This window comes from Argopecten irradians, chromosome 3, assembly GCF_041381155.1.
Source record: "Argopecten irradians isolate NY chromosome 3, Ai_NY, whole genome shotgun sequence".
Taxonomy (NCBI): Eukaryota; Metazoa; Mollusca; class Bivalvia; order Pectinida; family Pectinidae; genus Argopecten; species Argopecten irradians.
The window spans coordinates 32569854-32590696 of NC_091136.1; the positions used below are offsets into that span (position 1 = coordinate 32569854).

General features: G+C 32.6%; 2 long non-coding RNA genes across 2 annotated transcripts; one reads left to right on the forward strand and one right to left on the reverse strand.

The window, feature by feature from the left end:
- Positions 1-239: 239 nt before the first annotated feature.
- Positions 240-19947, reverse strand: LOC138318272 (uncharacterized). The gene is made up of 3 exons (XR_011207856.1): positions 19889-19947; positions 19646-19722; positions 240-780 (listed from the first exon to the last, which is right to left on the reverse strand). It is a non-coding gene; the product is annotated as an uncharacterized lncRNA (long non-coding RNA).
- On the forward strand, positions 10536-12093 carry LOC138318274 (uncharacterized). The gene is made up of 2 exons (XR_011207858.1): positions 10536-11012; positions 11874-12093. It is a non-coding gene; the product is annotated as an uncharacterized lncRNA (long non-coding RNA).
- Positions 19948-20843: the final 896 nt, after the last annotated feature.

Here is a 20843-nt window from a genome sequence, read left to right on the forward strand (position 1 = left end):
TTGTTGCAAAATCAACATTATTAGTGGAAATACGTCAATATATTATTTTATAGAAGAAATGAAATAGCAGCTTGATGGGTTTCATTTCAAGTAAATTACATTATGTCATGCATTAATTTATATATGGTACATAAATTCTTGTATCATATGTAGTACCTATCTTACATTGGTAATTGAGTATCTTCATATCATCTAACTATTCGATAAGGTAGATCGTATGGCAATAATTAAAAATCAAATCAAACGCAAACAAACTTTAATAAAATTACTTATGATATTTGTTGCGGATCACATCAGAGCAATTTACGGGAATATTCGAAAGCACGAAGATTGCCGGAAATGATTTCGCGACGTTGCCATTGATCCCTCACAGTCGTGGTGGGTGGTGAGACAGTGAGTGTCTTTAATTTAATGGTTTCAAACAGAAGCACCACTTCTCCCATTTAAATGATAATTAATCTTATGTTGTTACTATTGAAGATAGTGTATAGGGCAGCACCCTTGCTGTAAGTCACAGACCGTAGGATCATCTGCCAGATCACATCCTGCATAGATCACTAGATGTGCAGTTCTAACCAGGATTACATGTTTTCTCTGTAAACTATTTAAAGATATATCACTTTCTATATACAAACAGATTTGGATTTCCAGAGAGGACGAGGATACGCCTGGTGCCTGATTCATCGCATAACATCTCGATCTAAATCCGGTCCATAGTAACAGACATACCTGGTCGTGAGTAAGGATGTTAGGCTTCACAGATGCTAATCCATTAGGTCACTGAAATGTTAAATATATTGCATCGTTATATTTTTAAAATATACAAATACTATTTTTCTTTCTTTGATTCACGCTCATCAATTTTCTGTAAACCAACTTATTTTTCGCGTAAGATTTAATTTCGCGTGTTTTGCGAACATTTAAAAGTTCGCATAATACATCGCCGCAAAAATATATAAATAAATAAATAATAAATAAATAAATAAAATAACATAAAATAACAAAAAAAGTTTTACTACAAGTACAGAATAGGATGTAAACTGTAAATCGCGAATTTAAATCTTCTTAAAAATATCAATACGCATATAAACCCGAAATCATATTGCCACAAAAATATGTTAATTACAGTAACATTCTGTAAATTACATTTGGAAGTATCTGTGTATAGATATTGTCATTTTATAAATTATCACAACTGTTAGGGCAGCCTATATTACATCGCATGTTGAATGATTTACGTCTTCGTAAAATATTTCGAGTTTGAGGTTATGTTGCCCATGGCAACAGTAAAAGGCCTTGAGTCTAGATTTGGATAAGAGCGGCTAGTTGAAGAATGTACTTTTACATTCGTTACGGAGTTTAAAAGTTAGTGGTGGAATGTCAGATTACTAAGCTACTGGTCACTTTGGCCATGCGGTGGATAACTAGTGAGATAATGTCGACCTTTTAACCGCTTGGTCACTATGAGCAAACAGCGGATGGCAGGGTAGGATAACAAGCTCACGGCGATCAAGAGGTCGAGGGATAGTGGTAGGTCAGATTGGCCTAGAGTAAAGTACTAGTAGTAGTATCAATAGGACGTTCGGGTTGTCCGCTGTCAATATATTGTGAGCAGGTGGGGTGTTATATTCGGTGTCTTTGGCAGCAAGCGTAAGTAAGATAACACTGCTGATTAAAAGAGTGAGATTCCAGCATTACATGGAGACGAAATACAAACATACCACAGCCTCCCAAAACATACAGACATTCACAAACACACATTGGAAACAGGGTATGGAGTCATTTTTTTTTATTTTTTTTTTAAATAACTTACCTAATGATGGTACGTTAAGCCTGATCAATCAACCACCGACACGACCAGCGCGACACAGAAGTGGATTAAGTGGATAGCCTGTAGATGGACTTACATTGTGATCAAGAAAATCAACAATTAACGGCTACCGTTAGATCTTTGCCCTAAGATGATAACAAGTTTAAAGTTACAAATACCTAATACCATATAATTTGGTTTTCTGCAATGAGTGTGGGATATATCTGCATTGGTAATCACTCAGGCTGTGATTGTTGTTGTGAATACCTACCAATTAAATAAAGATAAAAAGTAGAAATACCTCCTTGTTGTAGATGCAGAATCCACCTTGAGTCATGATGGAATAACCAAATTTACTTTTCTAAACTGATGAATCATTTCGTTACCTTAGATTGATTTGTAATGTTATGGACAAGTAAAGTTATATAATCACTTCACCCGGTGTCATAAATCTATAAAACAACATGTGGTTGATATCTGGAAAAACTTCTTTGTAATATTGTTATGTAGTTATATAGCCTTAACTGCTTTGTATTTAGTGACGGTTAAAACAATAACATGTTTAAAGGCCCACAACCTTTCCGTAATATTAACGGTAAGCTAATAATTGTTCCGACTCTACAAAAATATCTTTCTCGTTTCACAATATGTACATTTCCGTTTTAAAAATTAAAAGCCGTTTCGGAACGGTGTTGGGTCTTAAACGTAAAAAATAATAATCATACTACTACTAATAATTTAGTAAAGTAAAGTTGGATTCGATGTCGCCATCAAACTGTCCTAATTATAATAGTTGATGTTATATGTTCCATATCTAACATATTTATATATCATTATAATTATTCTGTCTTTGATTTCATACTAAATCCGGCTTTCTGATTGACCAACCTTTGCGCAAAAACCCGACGTGATCGTGACGTTGCGTATTAATTTGTAAAAATAATCCCTTGGAAAACAAAACGCATTTGATTTTATCAAGTAGTTTGGAGAAAAAAATAATAAGGATTGGTATCACTATTTTTTTTTTAATTTGCCTTGGTTTATGAAATAAATTTTGTTTGCACACTTTTTGAGAACTTGCTACGCGGACTCACACAGTTTGCATGGGAAAACAAAATTTCTTGCATACCCCGATGAAATTAAGAAAAGGTGACATTAATGCTTAGCCTAAATAAAGGCGGTATAATTAGACACACCAGCTAATTATGTTATATGCATTTAATCTTGGTCCTACAACAGAGGGGATAAAGCGTTTAGTTTTCCCTTTTTAAGACATGATATTCTGGACAAAAACCCAACTAAATTGCTTTTTAAATGCGTTATATAAGTACAAGGAATACATATCTTACTTATATGTCTATTTTAAGTGCCATATTTCAGACTCTCGGAGGAAAAAAATTCCCTTTCGGTTCTTTTTCAGATGGTCATTTATTTCACGGAGGTCCTAAATACCACATTCTTTGTGATACGTGTGACAGTAAATCAATCAAACCCGATATTGTGTCCTCTCAAATTATACCTCAATGTATTTTGTTAGCGACAGCACCAAGTGCTCGTTATTTTATTGTAATGCGAAGAAATAATGTTAAGGTAGTACAATAATAATCTATTTTTGTATTTAGACCCGGTAGTTAATTTAGAACTGAAAAGAATGAGGGTAAAGTTTTCCGAGAAACCTGATTATCAAGTATTTGGCAGTGCAACCAGGAAGTATCTTGTTATAAACATGTCGACAACAATACGCAAATCATGCATATCCACTGAGCAGCACGTCTAACAGTAGATTATCTTCTCCTAGTTTGAGCATAGCATTATATATGGGGGAGAAATCATAATCAGTAATCTCGTATCTGTAGTAATTTCCATTGATGATTTACCTCAGCCTTATTTACACTGTCCAAACCACAACAAAATAAACCTGAATACAAACGTTGGAATATTTGGTAATGTCACTGAAGAAAAATTAGAAAATAATTATCATCGCTTTATGTGCGAAGAATATTTTTATAGAAATAGATTTTTACAACAATATCAGGTTTCAACGTTTAAGGCAAATGTACACTGATAAAATAATGACCACAGATATACCGTTAAAATATATAAAACATGTGTTAGTTATAAGACTTGATGTAATATGATATATATATCTAGAATTTATACGCGACCTACCTGACTATACGTAGGAAGACTAAATTCATTTGATGATAAACCATAGTAAGATTTAGACCATGTTTCCCAGAGGAGTAGGCTTCTGCTAGGTAACCCTACTCCATATTAATGGCGGCGATGCCAAATCTTACGTGAATCATGTTGATTAATATTGTTCATAGAATAGCGGATATTGTTCTGGCAAAATCGACGTACAATCTATATCCTTCAATCATTTACGTTTTTCCACCGCCGCCATCATGCAGTAGGGTAACCTTATTGTGCTATCAATTACAAGCTAAGATTCATATAAAAATTAGGTACATTGTATAAACTAAAACAAGAGAAACACCAAAGTTATATTGACTTCAAAACAGCAACTTTTATCTAGATGAAAAAATAGGAAATATTTAGACAAAATAACAAGGGGGGAGTTGTTCAAGCAAGTTCTTTTCAAAAGCAGATAATATTTTTTTTGAAATGATCAAACTCTATGATGCTATTTCAGTGTTAATTTTACATCGTAATGACGAAATGTGTTATTAAATTACTTACAAATAATTAGATATACCAATAAATCTTATCGAATTCGTGTCAACTTGTTTAGAATCAAAGAATAAAATACTGTGCGTTGGGCTAAATCCGGTAAGCTTATCGTAGGATTTATCGATTTGTCTTTTTGACACATAAGACTGCATGCTGTCCATGGATGGGAGGATGTCATTTGTCAAAGGCATTGTTACGTCAGCTTTTTACAGAAATAGCAAATGAATTGGACCATTTAATGTATGAAGTAATACCTGTTAAAAGAGGTATGTTGGAAATAGTTTTGATGTCAGTGTAACCTGAAATAAATTAGCATAGAATATGAAATAAGTATTTATGACTTAATAATACTAGTGTTCCTTTCGGTTTTCTTCTACATTCAACCATGTGTAACAACACCTCCCTTCATATTTTGCCTCCCTTAAATATTTTGCAATTATGAGTGGGACCATGTCATTATAGTTACATGTAGTCAGGATGCCCTTTAATGATATACAGGGTCAGTATAGGATTTATAGGTGATTAAAACAAAGCCCGAGCCTCCTTTATTTCATACAAACCCCATTTAATCACTTTATATTATGACTGCAGCATTTCAACACAAATAAATAAAAATGACGAATTGAAAAGGTTTGTCCAAAATTTCATCAAAGTGATATATATATATATTTAATACTATAAGACTCTTTCATATGTGGATATGAAGGATAGGGATATTCTAACCGAGGGTCACAAAATGTAGTAAAACCCGAGGCTTGCCGAGGGTTTTGCAACATTTTGTGATCCCGAGGGTAGAATATCCCTATCCTTCATATCCACTCATGAAAGAGTATTTTTCTTTCATACCACGACGTTTTACTGCAATTTTACAACTATAATATCCCGCCATTTTGAAATAAATTCGAAGAAATCCACGACTGGAAGTCAATTTCCATACATGAAAAATTACGTGATATTTTCAACACAAATTCCGTTGCTTGCATCTTTTATAGTAAAACCAGTCAATTTTGTGAAAAAAATGTTAAAATTTTACCGAGGAAATAGAGATTTTGTTGACGCCGTGACGTCACGAGGCTTTATTGCATGGGTAGCCATGCAATACAGCCTCAGGCGACATGAGTGTATTGCCCTAGACCAGCCAGTATTACACGTGTAGGTATGAAAGAATACTCTACGAACGGCCATACATATATATCAGTGTCGTTTCACATATCATTGTACTAGTATAAAATTCATTATTTGGCGCCACACAGTGTCAAAAGAGCTCAATACCTCTTCACACCAGGTAATTTAATTCAGCCTTGACATGCGTGGCTGAGTTGGGAATTTCCAGTATATTTTAAACCTCTGTAATGTTTTAGTATGGGTAAACATCTGATACAATTGTCGATAAACATGGACATGCCTATACATATAAACGACAAAAAGGGGATATATGTGTATATCTCTAAGTCCAAATAAAATTCAGCACCATTTCAAAATAAAAGCATAACTTAGATGAAATTGAAGAAGTACAGTTTCTTTGAGATAAGTATAGTGACATCTATTTTGTTTTAATCTAAACTAGATACTGGTGCTAAAAATAATAATAATAAAAAGACATTAGAGAGGTTTTAGGTATTGTTAGTAAACATACTGATATCGTGATCCTTTCGCAATACACGCAATCATTTTAGATGGTAGTTATTATGTTTTTGCAATCGGTGTAAGAAATGGACATATTACCACAACGACAGTATTGTTATTTTCCATCAACAAACAGAACAGAAAACATATAATGTTGCATAGATTTGCGCACGAGGAGATAAATCGGTCGAGATGCACACAAACAAATAGTTTCATGCCCAAAAAAGGTAAAATCAACAAATATGAACACGTGATAGATAGCGGAATTAACTTCCGGGGTCTCTCCTAATATTCTGTGGCTTTTCCAAACCAACATCTTCCGCAACGGTGGAATATGCCGGGGAAACTAATGAGTAGTTTTAGAATAAAAGTTACAGTTGCATATTATATACCAACTATAATTTCCTTTTGCAAAAATCCAGTATTCGGTTTCAATACTCCGCACTCATATTTATTTACAGAACAATGCATTCATTAATATTACTGTACTACATTACTTGAGTCTGCTGCGTACAGCAAGGAAAAACATTATATAATTATGGATAAGTATTATGAGTATGAACAGGTGCTGGCGTTTGTGTCACCTCTAATAATACTTTTACAATATCTTAGATGACCTGGAACTACTGAACCTATTATTATCCGACCACATTAGATACCATAGTCCATTATATTATTTGTAACCTAAAACAAGAAAGATAATTCACCCAAGACGTTTTTAATCTACAGCATTGATCCATCTCGTATTTGTTTTAACTGTTTCAACAACAAAAAAAACATTGAATTACAAAAGGAGAAAAGGGTGTTGCTTGTTAATTTATTGTTTTTGACTGACTGTTTCTTTTAATAATATGTTGAACAATAACTTCTCTGTAAATAAAATAATCAATTACAATTTACGTCATAGTTACCTACAGAATGGGTGTGGCAAAAAGTATTGCCTTATGATTACTTTTATTTCATTCAAAGCAAGTAATCATATCGTCAGCAACCCTTTTAACCCACATTCGTGTGAAACAGACTAACGTTCGTCAATATCGGACAGCACATTACCTATATTCATAAACAACTATGGTCCCAAAGGTTATTGAAATATATGGACTGTTTGCATATATTTTCATTTCAATTTGTATACTTGAAAGACTTCCTTCTATGTGCCTATTCATTTTAAATCATATTCACTTTTGCGTGACGTATAATAATCAGTATTGACGTAAACCCGTCAAAACTTGTTTACGCATGCTGTATTAAAAACACATAGGTTACTTCTGGGTAAACAAGGGCGTTAAAGGAGATATGAAACAATAAATTATTTAATTTCCAAAGTTGTGCATTTGTTATTCCGTATTCAACCCTATCTCCTTAAAGATGCTCCACCGCCGACAGAGCATAAATGGTACCCATCATTTGAACAATGATTTGTGTTTAATCGTGTATACAATGAATATATGTCTAATTAACTCAAAATATAATATGAAATAATTGATTTTGCTTTCGGTGCATGCGCAATTAGTACTGTATTCCATATAGGACACAGTGCCACGGAATGTTTTCGGGATGCAATTAATTATTTTTAATATTTTTATCTTGATGTTAAATACGAAGCAAGACTTTTCAATGGTAGTAATGGTGTAATGTAAGTAACTTTGGTAACTTAAGAAAATACTAAATCGTCTGGTCCTGTTTTTGATAGAGAAAAGTTATCATTCGTCAGCGGTGGAGCATCTTTAATGATGGTTTGATGACGCAAGGCGAATTTGTGCTATTGTGTATCTGGCCCAGATGCTCAGGTTTGATGTCGTTAATACTATGTAAGTCACATCAGAATTCAGAAGGACTATATGCTTTAAATACAAATTACTGCGTTAGGATTCAATGCACGTACCTTACAGTGACATGAAATATAAACAAACAGTGGTTTTAAATAATGGACTAGTATTTGCATTATGGAACAACTATAAATATACCTTGATATGTCTTGCAATAAAAAGCAATGTAAACACATTCTGCATTCGTGTCCTGTCTGGGCTTTCATTGCCTAGTGTATTTGAATATATAGACTAAAAATTAGGCAAACATGAAAAAAAATACAGCCTAATAATATAGGCAGGTTTAGCGGAATAATGTACACACAGATATATTTCATGTTATACAGTTGAGGAAAATATATGTCTACCTCGAATCTATGACGTTTGACATCTAAGACGTATTAGCATGATTACATGGGCGGTTAAAACATCCAGTCAATGCCACATTATTTGTTATTTCACAAACGTGTCCTTGAAATACGCAAATACAATCCAATAACGTTATGACGCATGTAGGCTTGCTCGTAAACCCTTAAAAACGGTTTCCGGGTTATCGTGTTATATACCGTTTGCGTCATACGCGACGCTCATTCATAAAATTGACGATGGCGTACTACCGTGAATGAATTTCACACACGGAACATCCATTCATAAAACTACGTCCGTTTCCATTTCACCTCGTATGACGTAACACTATCATATACCGGCAGGCGTTTTATTTGGGATCGTTTTCGTTGTTTATTTTCGACCTATTCTATAAAAAATAAAACAAATTACAAGAATAAGCAGTTACAACTTGATAAATCATAATGATAATAAAACACCCACGTATTCGGATTTCATGAATTAAAGATTAAGATACTCTAATCAGTAGTTAAATATATCAAGGATAGTCCTATTAGCATAATGCTAGCATGAGGACAGGAAAAACAGTGCGAACAATGTCCTTTGTCAATGCAGCATATAATGCTTTTAATTATTAATAATAATCATGAACCAATGTCCTTTCAATTATCAAATCAAATTATCAATTTCTTAGCGGAGCATGTTATTTATTCTTTAATATTGAATACATAACAATATATCATATTTGTTTTATGAGCATTTGTGTGTAATTCCCAATGGTTCAGTGTACAGAAAGAATAAGTTCGATAAAGCTTAGTCAAATAAGTTCGATAAAGCTTAGTCATGAGCTTTAACCGGATATCTGAAGTGGGACTAATATTCCTGGAAATATTGCTAGATTCGAGGCATAGGCTATTCAAACTAATGTTCATTTTATAGACATTACAACATTGATGATATTGTTAACTTACAAAATAAAGTTTTCCATCTTGGGGTCGTCAGTGATATCAATGACCTAGTATTAAAAATATATATAGGCGACTAGATTGAAAAAAAATCAAGACAATACGATAACGGCTTTGTTGTTTTCTCGTTATGCTCCCTGCATGTTCCTACTGCACAGTGTAAAGTATTATTTGCTTCCCTTTAACCGGGTTGGAGTGTAAATTGCTATTTTGATGTTAAGACTACAGTATTTACTTTTTATTTACTTAATTCTTTTTACAAAGGCGAACCACCATAGTTATAAATAAACTAAAAAGTTTTTACTTTGCATTACCTCCCAAAAAACAAAAAGGAATTGCAAAAAAAAACCAACATGCATGATCACCATCAAAATGACCTTTTACCTACAGCAATTGACATATTTCACCAGGAAATCGTGATACAATTGACAAGTATTTAGATAAACAGTTACTTGTACAACGTACTTGATCCCACATAAGTGTTTGCACTGACGCATGACATATTCGTTTTACATCCCATCTTAAATGAAATTGTTCGTAGGCATGTTATTTATCATACCTGTGAATGCACAATGCCCTACACCAATTAATTTACGTTATTTCTTTTTACGTATCCTTCAATGACGCTACAACCATATAAATGTTCACGTGAAGGTATCAATTAGTCATGGAAATGGTCAAATCTACTTCCGGATTCTATTTTAAATGAAATAAAGAACTATCAGAAAAAATACGATGAGGATACTCATCGTATTTCATTATGAATTATAAAAATAAAAAAATAATTTTGGAAATTTTCAAAATCGATGGAAAACAATCATTGAACTTACTGAGTAATACGGTTAGGCTTATTAGAGTGAAATTGGGATTAGGATTAAAAAAGCATATGGTGTTCTTATGAAAAAAATCACTAGCTTGCCACGTGCATTCACAACCGCATACAAGAGAGCTGGGCTTAAAAGTCTATTTGAAATATCAAACCAAATCTTTATTATTTGAACTCTCGAGAGGTTTAGTTGTAACTTTTAGAGTTTTAAAAAAGTACACAAGTTACTAACAGATGATAACATTATTTTTTTCTTTGAGCTGCGAAAACACTTGAATTTTATGATCCGCAATCGAAGAACTTTGTTATGAGCCATGAGAACCATATCACTTTCCTTATGTACAATGTATTTCTATCATTACATGTATAAGAAATAGAATTTTTGAAAGTAGATATTATCATGATAGAAGAGACTAACTTATTGGCGACAAATGGGGCTAAATGATTATAAGGTAAATAAGATTAAAGCGAATAGTCGGGCAAGTGACTGTAAAATCGGTAAAAATGGTATTAATATATCCGGTATAATTTCTTATGAATTAGAAAAATAAAACTTTCCGTCAAAATCGCTGTACATGCGAAGAAAATAATAATATCTATGGGAATCCTAAAAGTCCTCCCGGACGGCTAAGAGTGCAGTTCAACCTTAACGCATGCGCAACATCCACCACTCTCCGTAGTAAACAAAACATGGCTACCGTAGTTTTGAACCAAAAGGTTTCCGCCAAAACAACCAACTGACTCACCTAAAATGCGAAAGGAAAGGTAATGGAGCAGCGACAATCCCAACAACTGACTCGGTAAACATTACGACGCATGGAGAGTGTTAATACAACTTGTTATAGTGAAGAGAACAGTTCAAACGAGCATGCGGCTCCGGACCGCTACTGTACGTACCTAGGCCTACTACCCGGTACTCCCTGCTCAGCTGATAGTGAGTGAGTCTTCGTATTTTGATCATTATGTAAATAGTCCCTAGCAGTATTTTTTCATAAATGAGTGGTCACATATGGTCACATGTTTCATACCTGTTCCCCAATCGCGTAAAACGTAACCCTGGGGTAAATAGCGGTTCTTTCGTGGGGCCTCTTTAGGGGTAATGAATGCCCTGTATATTTATAAAATGTACCGTTGTAATGCATGTACAGTTAGAATGTAACCGCTAGTGCATTATCAAGCTAAGATTTGTTTCAATTAATCTATAATATTATGCTACCGGTCAATTCATACAGTTCTGATGTATATATTTATAGATTTTTAATTTGTAAATTTTTGTTCTGTACATGTTCTGGTAGTGTTATACACATACATTGTATATAGGATTTACATTGTAGGTTAATTGGTAAAATTGTATTGTATATGTTCTGATATACACATATACATATGTACATGTAGGTTTTAGCTTGTTCTTTAGATATATTTGGAGGACACATACAGTATTATTTCTGGTCATAATAATAAATAGTGTTTGTATATTTATTACAACTGTACCTGGTTCATGTGTATATGACAAACTTTACAGAGTTGAAATGTACTGCAGCCATGTATCATTTATAATTATTCTGAATTTTTGTTGGAACTATAGATAATGAATTTTGTATCTTTTTTGAAACAATATTTGATTCTATCAAATGCATCAGTGACACATTCACAACTTATAAAATGTTTTCTCTAAAATAAAAAAATAAAAAACCTGTAGAATGAACCTACATTTATTCATTTATATATATTTGAAATTGATCATTTCAATTTTTGTCATATTCAACAGATATAAAAAAATTGTTGGTTCTTTTTTTCAGGCACCATGCATGCATAGTGACATGAATACAGAAAGTTCATCCCTTGGACCTGTATACAAGTGTATGTATACATATACATACAATTAGCATCATATGAAGACTGAAAGTAAACTTTTCCAATATGGACCTAGAAGATCATGAACAGAACATTTAAACAGTATTGATTTATTAAATGTTCCTTTCAACTGTAATCATTAAATAAAATTATGATGCAATACTTTTTCATTGTTTAACTTTGTAGAAATATTTGTTTATATTAGTCCTCTAGATCCAGTGATTATAATTCTTGCATCCATATGCCGGCCCATTTGTTTGTCAGGGCTTGTGAGATAGCTTTTCAATTACTTTTAAAATATAAGGATTTTTTTTACATATAGCAATATAGATACCATTGTCTTAGGATTTCTAAATTCTACTTTACAAGAGAGTAGACTCAACATATAAATAAAACCATAAAACTAGCAAGTTATCTGAAATGTTAAAAATCTTTTTGTCTGAACCAAATTTCACATTTATTGTCTATGTGTAACTTGTACATAGACCATTTATGTATTAATACTGTAGTAACAGTGATTACAAACACATAGACTAAAATGTAGTATGTAGTACTATGTACACATCTGTCTTTGATTTGAGTTCTAAACAAAAAAGTGGTACCTATTAGGAAGTTGTGACTTGGGCGGAGGGTGAAATACAGAAGAAATAGCTACACATGGAAAAAAGAAAGATATACAGTACCATATGGATTCAAAGTTGCTCCAAAATCAATGAGACTAAATAACCAAAAAAAAAAGCCATGTAAACCCCAAATATGCAATGACCAGATCAATGATAAAGCACCCTTCCACTTCCAGTTATCTGTAGCTATTTCTTCTATATTTCAACCCCCCCACTCAAGTTTACAACTTCCCATCCTCATGATTCTTCTGTCTTTTAGCCCCCCCCCCCCCCCCCCCCCCCCCCACCCCCACCCCCAACACACACATACCTGATTGATTTGTCATGTTATTTCAGGTTCCTATTCAGGTATTATTCCTAAAAACCAAAAAGGGTATACACACTGTGTACTCTCAAAGGAGGGGAACCTCTTCATTCAAAAATGGAATTTACAATTTCATCTTAATTTTGAAATTTTCAATTTAATTATTAATTACTGGACTATTAAAACAGTATAGAACCCCTCGGCTACAGACAAAGTACTGTGGTACACATTTCTCTTAATTAATTACTTTTCTTCAACTCAATCATCTTTTTCTCCAGAGCACAAAAAAGAACAGGAAACAACAGAAAAGGAAAGTAACATACATGTAGGCCTATATGTTTTCTGGAAATATATATGATGTGTTAATTCTCACAGCATAGGCCTACATGAATGTGAAAAATTAAATATTATCAATGTTTGAGAGAATTTCCTAGTTGTAATTCTATAGCAGCTACATGGAAAGTACGTTTACATATATACATTGTACGATACATATACATCATAAAAGTTTCTTTCCTTCCAGCTGGACATTCATGTCATCTCTCTCCAGAACTCAAATATTGTTTAAAAAAAAAAAACAACCAGAGACATAGATAATTTAATTAAATCTCTGCAAAAAACTACACGAATAATTGAACACATATATTGTACTTGTAAAATATCTATGTATGAGCTAATTTATTTTCACATCTTTGACACTAAGTTTACAATATGTAATACAATGTACAGAACACCTCTGAATATCCTGGACTACATGATTGTCAACTGAAACAACTGAACTTTCATTTATTTAATTTGTTTTCATTTGTTTACTAAAAACAAGATGTGTAATTCTAACTATCTCAAAGTATTGATATATCTCACATATGTTCATTTAGCTCACATTGGTGAAGATCAAGTGATGGGGTCAGCAAGTCATAATTAACAAGTGCAAATTTTACATATTTAAATTAAATTTTCGTTTCCATTCAGATTTTTCGCAAGAAAAAAATATATACTAAATTGTTCACCAGCTTCCGTTGACTCTTTAGCACCATTCTTCTAAACTAATTGATAATATACCTATTCGCGTTTATCATTGGGAAAATGGCATAAGAAAGCATATAGCATTTGATATGGTTTAATGCTATGTCATACTCCAATCATTTTTTTACAAATGTATGATAGTTGCCATACTAATCGATATTCGCATAAGTCAGTTTTACTAATTTTCAAATGGTCTTTTGGAGGAAAAGAAAAAAAATTAATCGCTCCCCGAATAGCAGATTAATACGATCGATTAGGATACCATAATCATAACATGTCACAAGAGGGAGTACTTTGTCAATCATACATTATCTTCCAAAGCAATAGTAAGCAATGGTGCTTACATTTCAGAATGAAATACAAACTATGAACAAAATCATCAACTGTGTTTAGACTAAGCTTAATGGGTTTTTTTCCTCATTAATTGCAGTAACATCGCTTTTTAGCTGCACTGCGGTAACAATGATTCAATAGTACCACAGGTTGCAGTACTAATACACGTTTTATGTATTTTGAATACAAATGTCTTGTTTATTTTGTACAAAGTAATTTATATATATGTTTGCAGTTGACATCGGGTAAAGCGTATAGTGAGAGAACAACCAGTTTGTTCATTTGATATAGGCCTACCCTAAAAGACACAGAAGGAAAATGAAAAAGTTTGAGTATAAGGTACTCAGTAGTTGCATTTCAGAACTTGACGTGATACGCATAATTCTTTACTCTTTGAAGTATGACATTTTGATACTAATTACATATTTAACTAATTTTTAGCGTTGTATTTATTACCCAATTTCTCGGCAGAATTTATCAGCAGCTCAGTAAAAAAACAAAGGCAAATTTTAACTTAAGGATTTCCCATGTCTTCTCTAATAATTTAGTGGAAATGAATGCGGTATTATACACAGTACAGCGGGAAGAGCAGGAAGGAAATACAGCATTAGTCTTCCTGAGCTGAGACAAGGGTACCATAGTAGCTAGAAGGATAATGGGGTACTCTTGGGAATTTTCACTTGTACGTCATCAAAGATTAACAAAGCTGCATCAAAGAACCCTAATTTGGAAGGACCTTTAAATAGAACAGATTAATAAAGAACCCTCTATTATGCTTCAATTTATATTGATAGCTAGTTTATTTAAATTTTTATCTGTGAAGCTCAAAATCTTATCACAATCGATAATGGGCGCATTCAGCTGTCGCGCTTAATTTATATACGGTACATAACTTACGGTACGTAACTTGACCGCGAACGAATGGTACCAGTCATAATCAAACTAGAGACAAGTCTAAAAAGTGTTATTCTACAAACAAAGAGCCAAATAAACTAGCCATATTGTATGAAGTTATTGACTTACTTGTAGAAGTTGACACGGTTGGTCAGTACTTTCACTTTCGTTTTCGTTTGGAAACTTCCAAAATAATTATTATTAGTAAACATGTCATTTAAAACTGTTTGTTAACATTACATAATAAAACATAAAAGGACAAAAAATAGGTTATCTGCTATTTAAATGATTTTAGATAAACATGTTGTTGTAAGATTCAAAGTACATTATGAACTTGCCCTTGACATAAAGGACTTACTGGTTTGCATTTTAAGGAGGCATATGCAATATATCCTAACATGTCTAAATGGTTTATATTATCAATGATATCGGTATGTACTTCATACATGTATACTAACGAAATAATTTAACCAAATAAAATGAGTATGTTTTCGTGATATTTCAGCTATAAAATCTTGCTTAAATGTCTTGCGTATAACATATTTTTGAAGTTGTTGATACCACTGAGATACAAGCTACACAGTTCAATATCAAAGCTAATAAATCAATTGACATTATGTTATGAAATTCGGGATACAAGCATACAAACTATTCAATCATCAGCAGTGTGTGACCCCAGAGTGACACCAAGAATGTAAATAATTCAGCATGTGTCACGTTCTGTACCATATAAACCATGGTCCTGTAATAGAGTTGTTGCAACTTGCCAGCAACCAGACGCCGATCATAAAACTAGGTTTAAAAGCGAAACTTGCGCTGAAATATAAAACGCCTCGTTCTTAAACTAGAGAGAAAGCAGTATTTATGTTCTACCGCAAACAATAACTCCTGCAGTTTTGGTCTATGGTTGCTTTATTTCTTGTTCGGCAAATTGAAGATTGAACATTCGTCCTTTATACTCTGTCCAGTAGTGTTCCTGTGAATCTCTAATAAAGTGTCCATTTTTTGCCGTCAGATTACCAAGGGACAAGCAAAAACTCAAAATATAATGCTATCATTTTTAAATATTGCATTGGAAATTATAAGAATGAAAGGAACAACTGGGTCAACTTATTTATGAACGCTTGTCACACTTATATAGGATTTTGGATTTCGTCAGCATTTTTGGCAGGTTAACTAGTTGTGCTATTCAAATAGCATAACTAGTTAACTAGTTCTTATGTGTACACTTTATTCTTGACACTATAAGCCGAGTATGAAAATAGATTTCGGCAAGACAGGTACTTAAATGATTTGTTTTATCTAAGCAGTACTTCTTAAAAGATAAATTCAGGGTTACAAGTAGACAAGATCAATACAATGTACTAGTTCCTATTATACTGTATGTAAAGCAGCTTAAATCCATGTCTATATAAAATAAGTTGATTGTTCCAGTGACACTATAGATGGTGTTTTTTGCTCCTCTGTCACCCAGTATCAAGACCAAAGACCTATCTTCCTTTTATTTGATCCTACAAAATTTCTCAAATAGCGAGTTACAATATATTTTAGGATTTCGTGCATAGGTTAAACGTAAACTCTAACAAACTAATAAAAAGAAACAGTAAGTTGAAAAACATCTAATGTTCAAGTCACATACACAAATCTAGAGTAACAGTAGCGGTGATTTAGAGGCCTGCAGCTGCTCAGGCTCATACCGGTCATACTTTATAATGCATGTGCGTTGCTGCAATGTTTCAAAGTGACTTTATTTAACATTTTAGTACATGCCATCTTTCTTTAGATTAAATGAAGTTAGAATTCTGGAAGTCTTGAAAACGTCATGTTATAGAAAAGTGAGTGCTTATGAAAAATCCATAATAAAATGCATAATTTTGTCCTTTAAAAATCCTCAGTGTTCACGGCCTATAATGGCTGTCCAGTCAACCGAGTGCAAATACAAGCAGTATAGATAAAAAGAATATGCAACACCATGGTAAGATAAGCACATCCGAATAACCTTATCAATCCGTCCCCGAAACTTCAACAGACTAAGCGAAATGTCAAATGCGGTGATGGGTGGAAAAGTTTAAAAGACATTCACAACATTTTCATTGAATCAAATATTATTTGTCCATTGTTAAACAAAGTTTGTGCTACACGAATGTCTGTTTATTGCATTAACTTATTATGCGTAAAGGACATCACTTTTTCGTCATTACTTAAAATGGATACTGTGTTTGATTTGATGTCTATGGAAAGGAACATTATTTGTCAAAACACACATAACGACTACCGTTTTCAAACTTGAGTTTAAGTTAAATAAGGGTAGATTGAAGAATGTCTCACATATCTGTTGAATAAAACAACACTTTGATATTGTCTTATTTATGGCAAGACTACTTTAGCTCAATATCGCTAGAATCTCTACAAAATTTGAAAAAGGCGTGCAATGAAGAGGAAAATCATGTCCTTCATAAGGATAAATGTCTTCAATTTTCGGTAATTTTGGCAAATAGATTCATGACAAAAAATAATTTAAAATAATTTAAAGCTTGGACTATGATATTATGGAGAAATATCCTCTCCATTTTGGAATCCAATGTCACATATGTTCAGGGTTCTCTAATAGGTTCTGCCTTGCGATTTACTACTCGTTGAATAGCAGTCGAATACAGAATATTCGTTTTAGATTGTACAGTTAGGTTGGCGGTATAGGTTTAGGTGATGAAGCAGTCAATGCATACTATTCCGTGGCACATGGTTCTAATTTCAGAAATTCATTTATTGTTAATGTTATTTAGCTAAATATTATTTTCTCTTACTTAATATAACTGAAGAGCTTCACAGTTTTGCCATTGTGTCTACTTAGGTTTATTTCCTGACAGTATCAAAATTGAGCTTCAAATATTACACAATAAAAATAGAGGACTTATTTTGACAAAATTTCAAATGAAAAAAAAGCCTTCTCGTGATCACCATCAAATACTTGTCTACCGACAGTAGTCATATCTCACGAAAATCGTGACAGTTAACAAACCTTTAAAACAAACAAGCGCGTGCAATTAATTTTACATAAGTGTGTGTACTGACGTAGGACATTTGATTTAATACTAAACTGGAGTTTTTGTAGCATGTGAATTTGTAAGAGGTGTTGATACATCATAGCCTGCACCAATTAAAATTCCCGTTGCTTTTTTAAATTGCTTTTTTTTAACATTATTTATATATTTTAGATTTCACATTGCTCATAATAGAGAAATAGAATATGATACGTGTAAAGGGCGTGTGCAAACCATTCAATTGAGGAAACTATATCTCGGTATCAATTAAACATGGAATAGTAAAATGAACTTCCGGCTGCCATTGTTAATAAAACAATTGGTTATCAAAATATGGGTGTGTTAATTACTACATCCTGAATAGGGTAATCACGAATTTATGACTATCGCATTTCATTATGAATCATAAATATGAATGATATAAAATAAAAATAAAAACATAAAAAGTATATATGTCATCTTGCACATATTTAATATGTTGTCATATGTATGTTTATTATGTTAATTGTATTCGGAATAAAATATATATAATAACATTTCAATGGCATCGTGTTTAAATTCACCATACAAAGGAAAAATAGTTGATAAAATAAAACAACCTCTAAATGATTTACTACACGAAGGAATAGATAGACAGTCATATAACAAAGCTTTTCTTTCACATATGGTTTTCGGAGCTTTATGCAATTATATAAAATTTTGCATAGGTTTGAAATAAAATTATTATGATATATAGATATATTTCGAATAAGAAGTAGAGGGTTTTCGGGTTATTATAGGTTGTATATCCCAGATCTAAGAACTTTTGTTCATGTTACTGTTATTTAAAGAAAAAGAAAATGAAAGAACTTGACGCGACATACACAATTGCTAGCAATAAGTTATAATAATTGAGTATACCTTTTTTTTTGTTATTTTCCCATTAATATTGCTGTAAAAACGCTGTTTATTTTGAGAAGAGGATTTCCCCATGTCTTAATTCTAATTTTGTACAAAAAGGCAACATTATTAATAGTGCAATAGGAAGGAAATGCATCATTACTTCTTCCGGTCGAGACAATGGTGTGTAATTGTAGTATTTTATGTGTATATTGTACCGTGAGTATCGTTGCATGTGAATGCACTAGGGCACTACTGGGGAGTTACATATTAGTATGGCATACAACAAAGTCCCAAGCTGCATCAAGTATCCCGATTTCACTGAATCTATGAATAGAACAGAAACATCAACATAGTCTTAATGGGTTCCAATTCAAACAGAAGTAAAATATTTATGAAACCAATATATAAAACTAGGGCATATGTGTCAATAAACAGAGTACTGATAAGCAGCTGTTGTTTACGTGCCTCGCGGCTCTATATATAGATTTGACCTTAAACGCCTGTGTATTTGATAAAAATTATCTTCGTTAATAATTAATCAGGTGTTATTGTTAAACAATCAAGCTGAACACGAAAATAGAAAGAAACTGTATAAAAGGAGGTTATCGACTTACTTGTTCAAGTTTACACAGCTGAACAATTGAAGTTCGGTGATTTCCACTTTCACTTTCCTTTTATAGCAGTCTGGAAACTTCCAAAACCAATCAATAAATTATGAATCTATAATAATTATTCATATGAGAAAAAAAGAGAACTGAAGTTAAAACATGTCATAATTAGTTGTGAACATTATTTGATAAAAAAACCCAGATATTAAAAGAACAGATCAAACACATGTTAAATGATATGCCGCTTACCTCAATCGCACTTGCATCCAACTATCTACATGTCCTTGACATACACCGATTGTTTACAACATTTATTATAAAGCACATGCAATATTTGGCCTTCTCAATGTATATACTAGTAAATAATTACATCATGTAGAGTGTTCCATAATTTATGTTACAATTTCAGATTGCGAACATAAGCACCAGGATTTATTAAATAAAATTGCGATAAAAATGTCAAAACGGTAAATTCTTGATAACTTTTCGCAACTCTTTATGTAAACGAATTTTTATTTTCTAAAGTACAGTCAAAACGACGTTTCCATTGATGTTTGAACATCTCCATTGGACAACATTTTAAGTGAATGCTTTTCTGTATTGTGGATTGTATTCTGGTTATGCTGACTCTGATGAAATCTAATATGTTGAGAACTGGAGAATAACAAAATAAGGAGGTTGTAAGAATCTTGTCTCGAAAAGCACAGATCATTTTATAATGTTATATTAACGGCATATAGAAATAACAAAATCTTAGTGGCGTCATAATCATAATGCTTTCTAACACAGTAAAAAATATTAATTTATTATTCTATGCATGAAAACTTTAGATTGCATGTTTCCACGTCCAAAATAATATGTTTTCATTACTTTTACATTTCAAAAGTTATGATATCTAAAATAGAAACGTAAATTAAGGGGCACTCTGTTGTATGATATATACGGGTTTGCATTCACGTACGTAAACCTTATAATATATTTGATGCAACACTCCATCACACAGGTGGCGATGATAAAAACTAGACTAGAAACGAAACCTGCCATATTGTGTTTATAAATATCGCTGATATTAATAAGAATGAACAATTAATTAATCCAATCACTTATAGAGAGACTATCATTGGATGTAAAATTTTGGATAATTGCTTTACTTGGCCATTTTCTAAAGATACAAAATTAATTAAGTCCTATCCTTGTCTGAGCA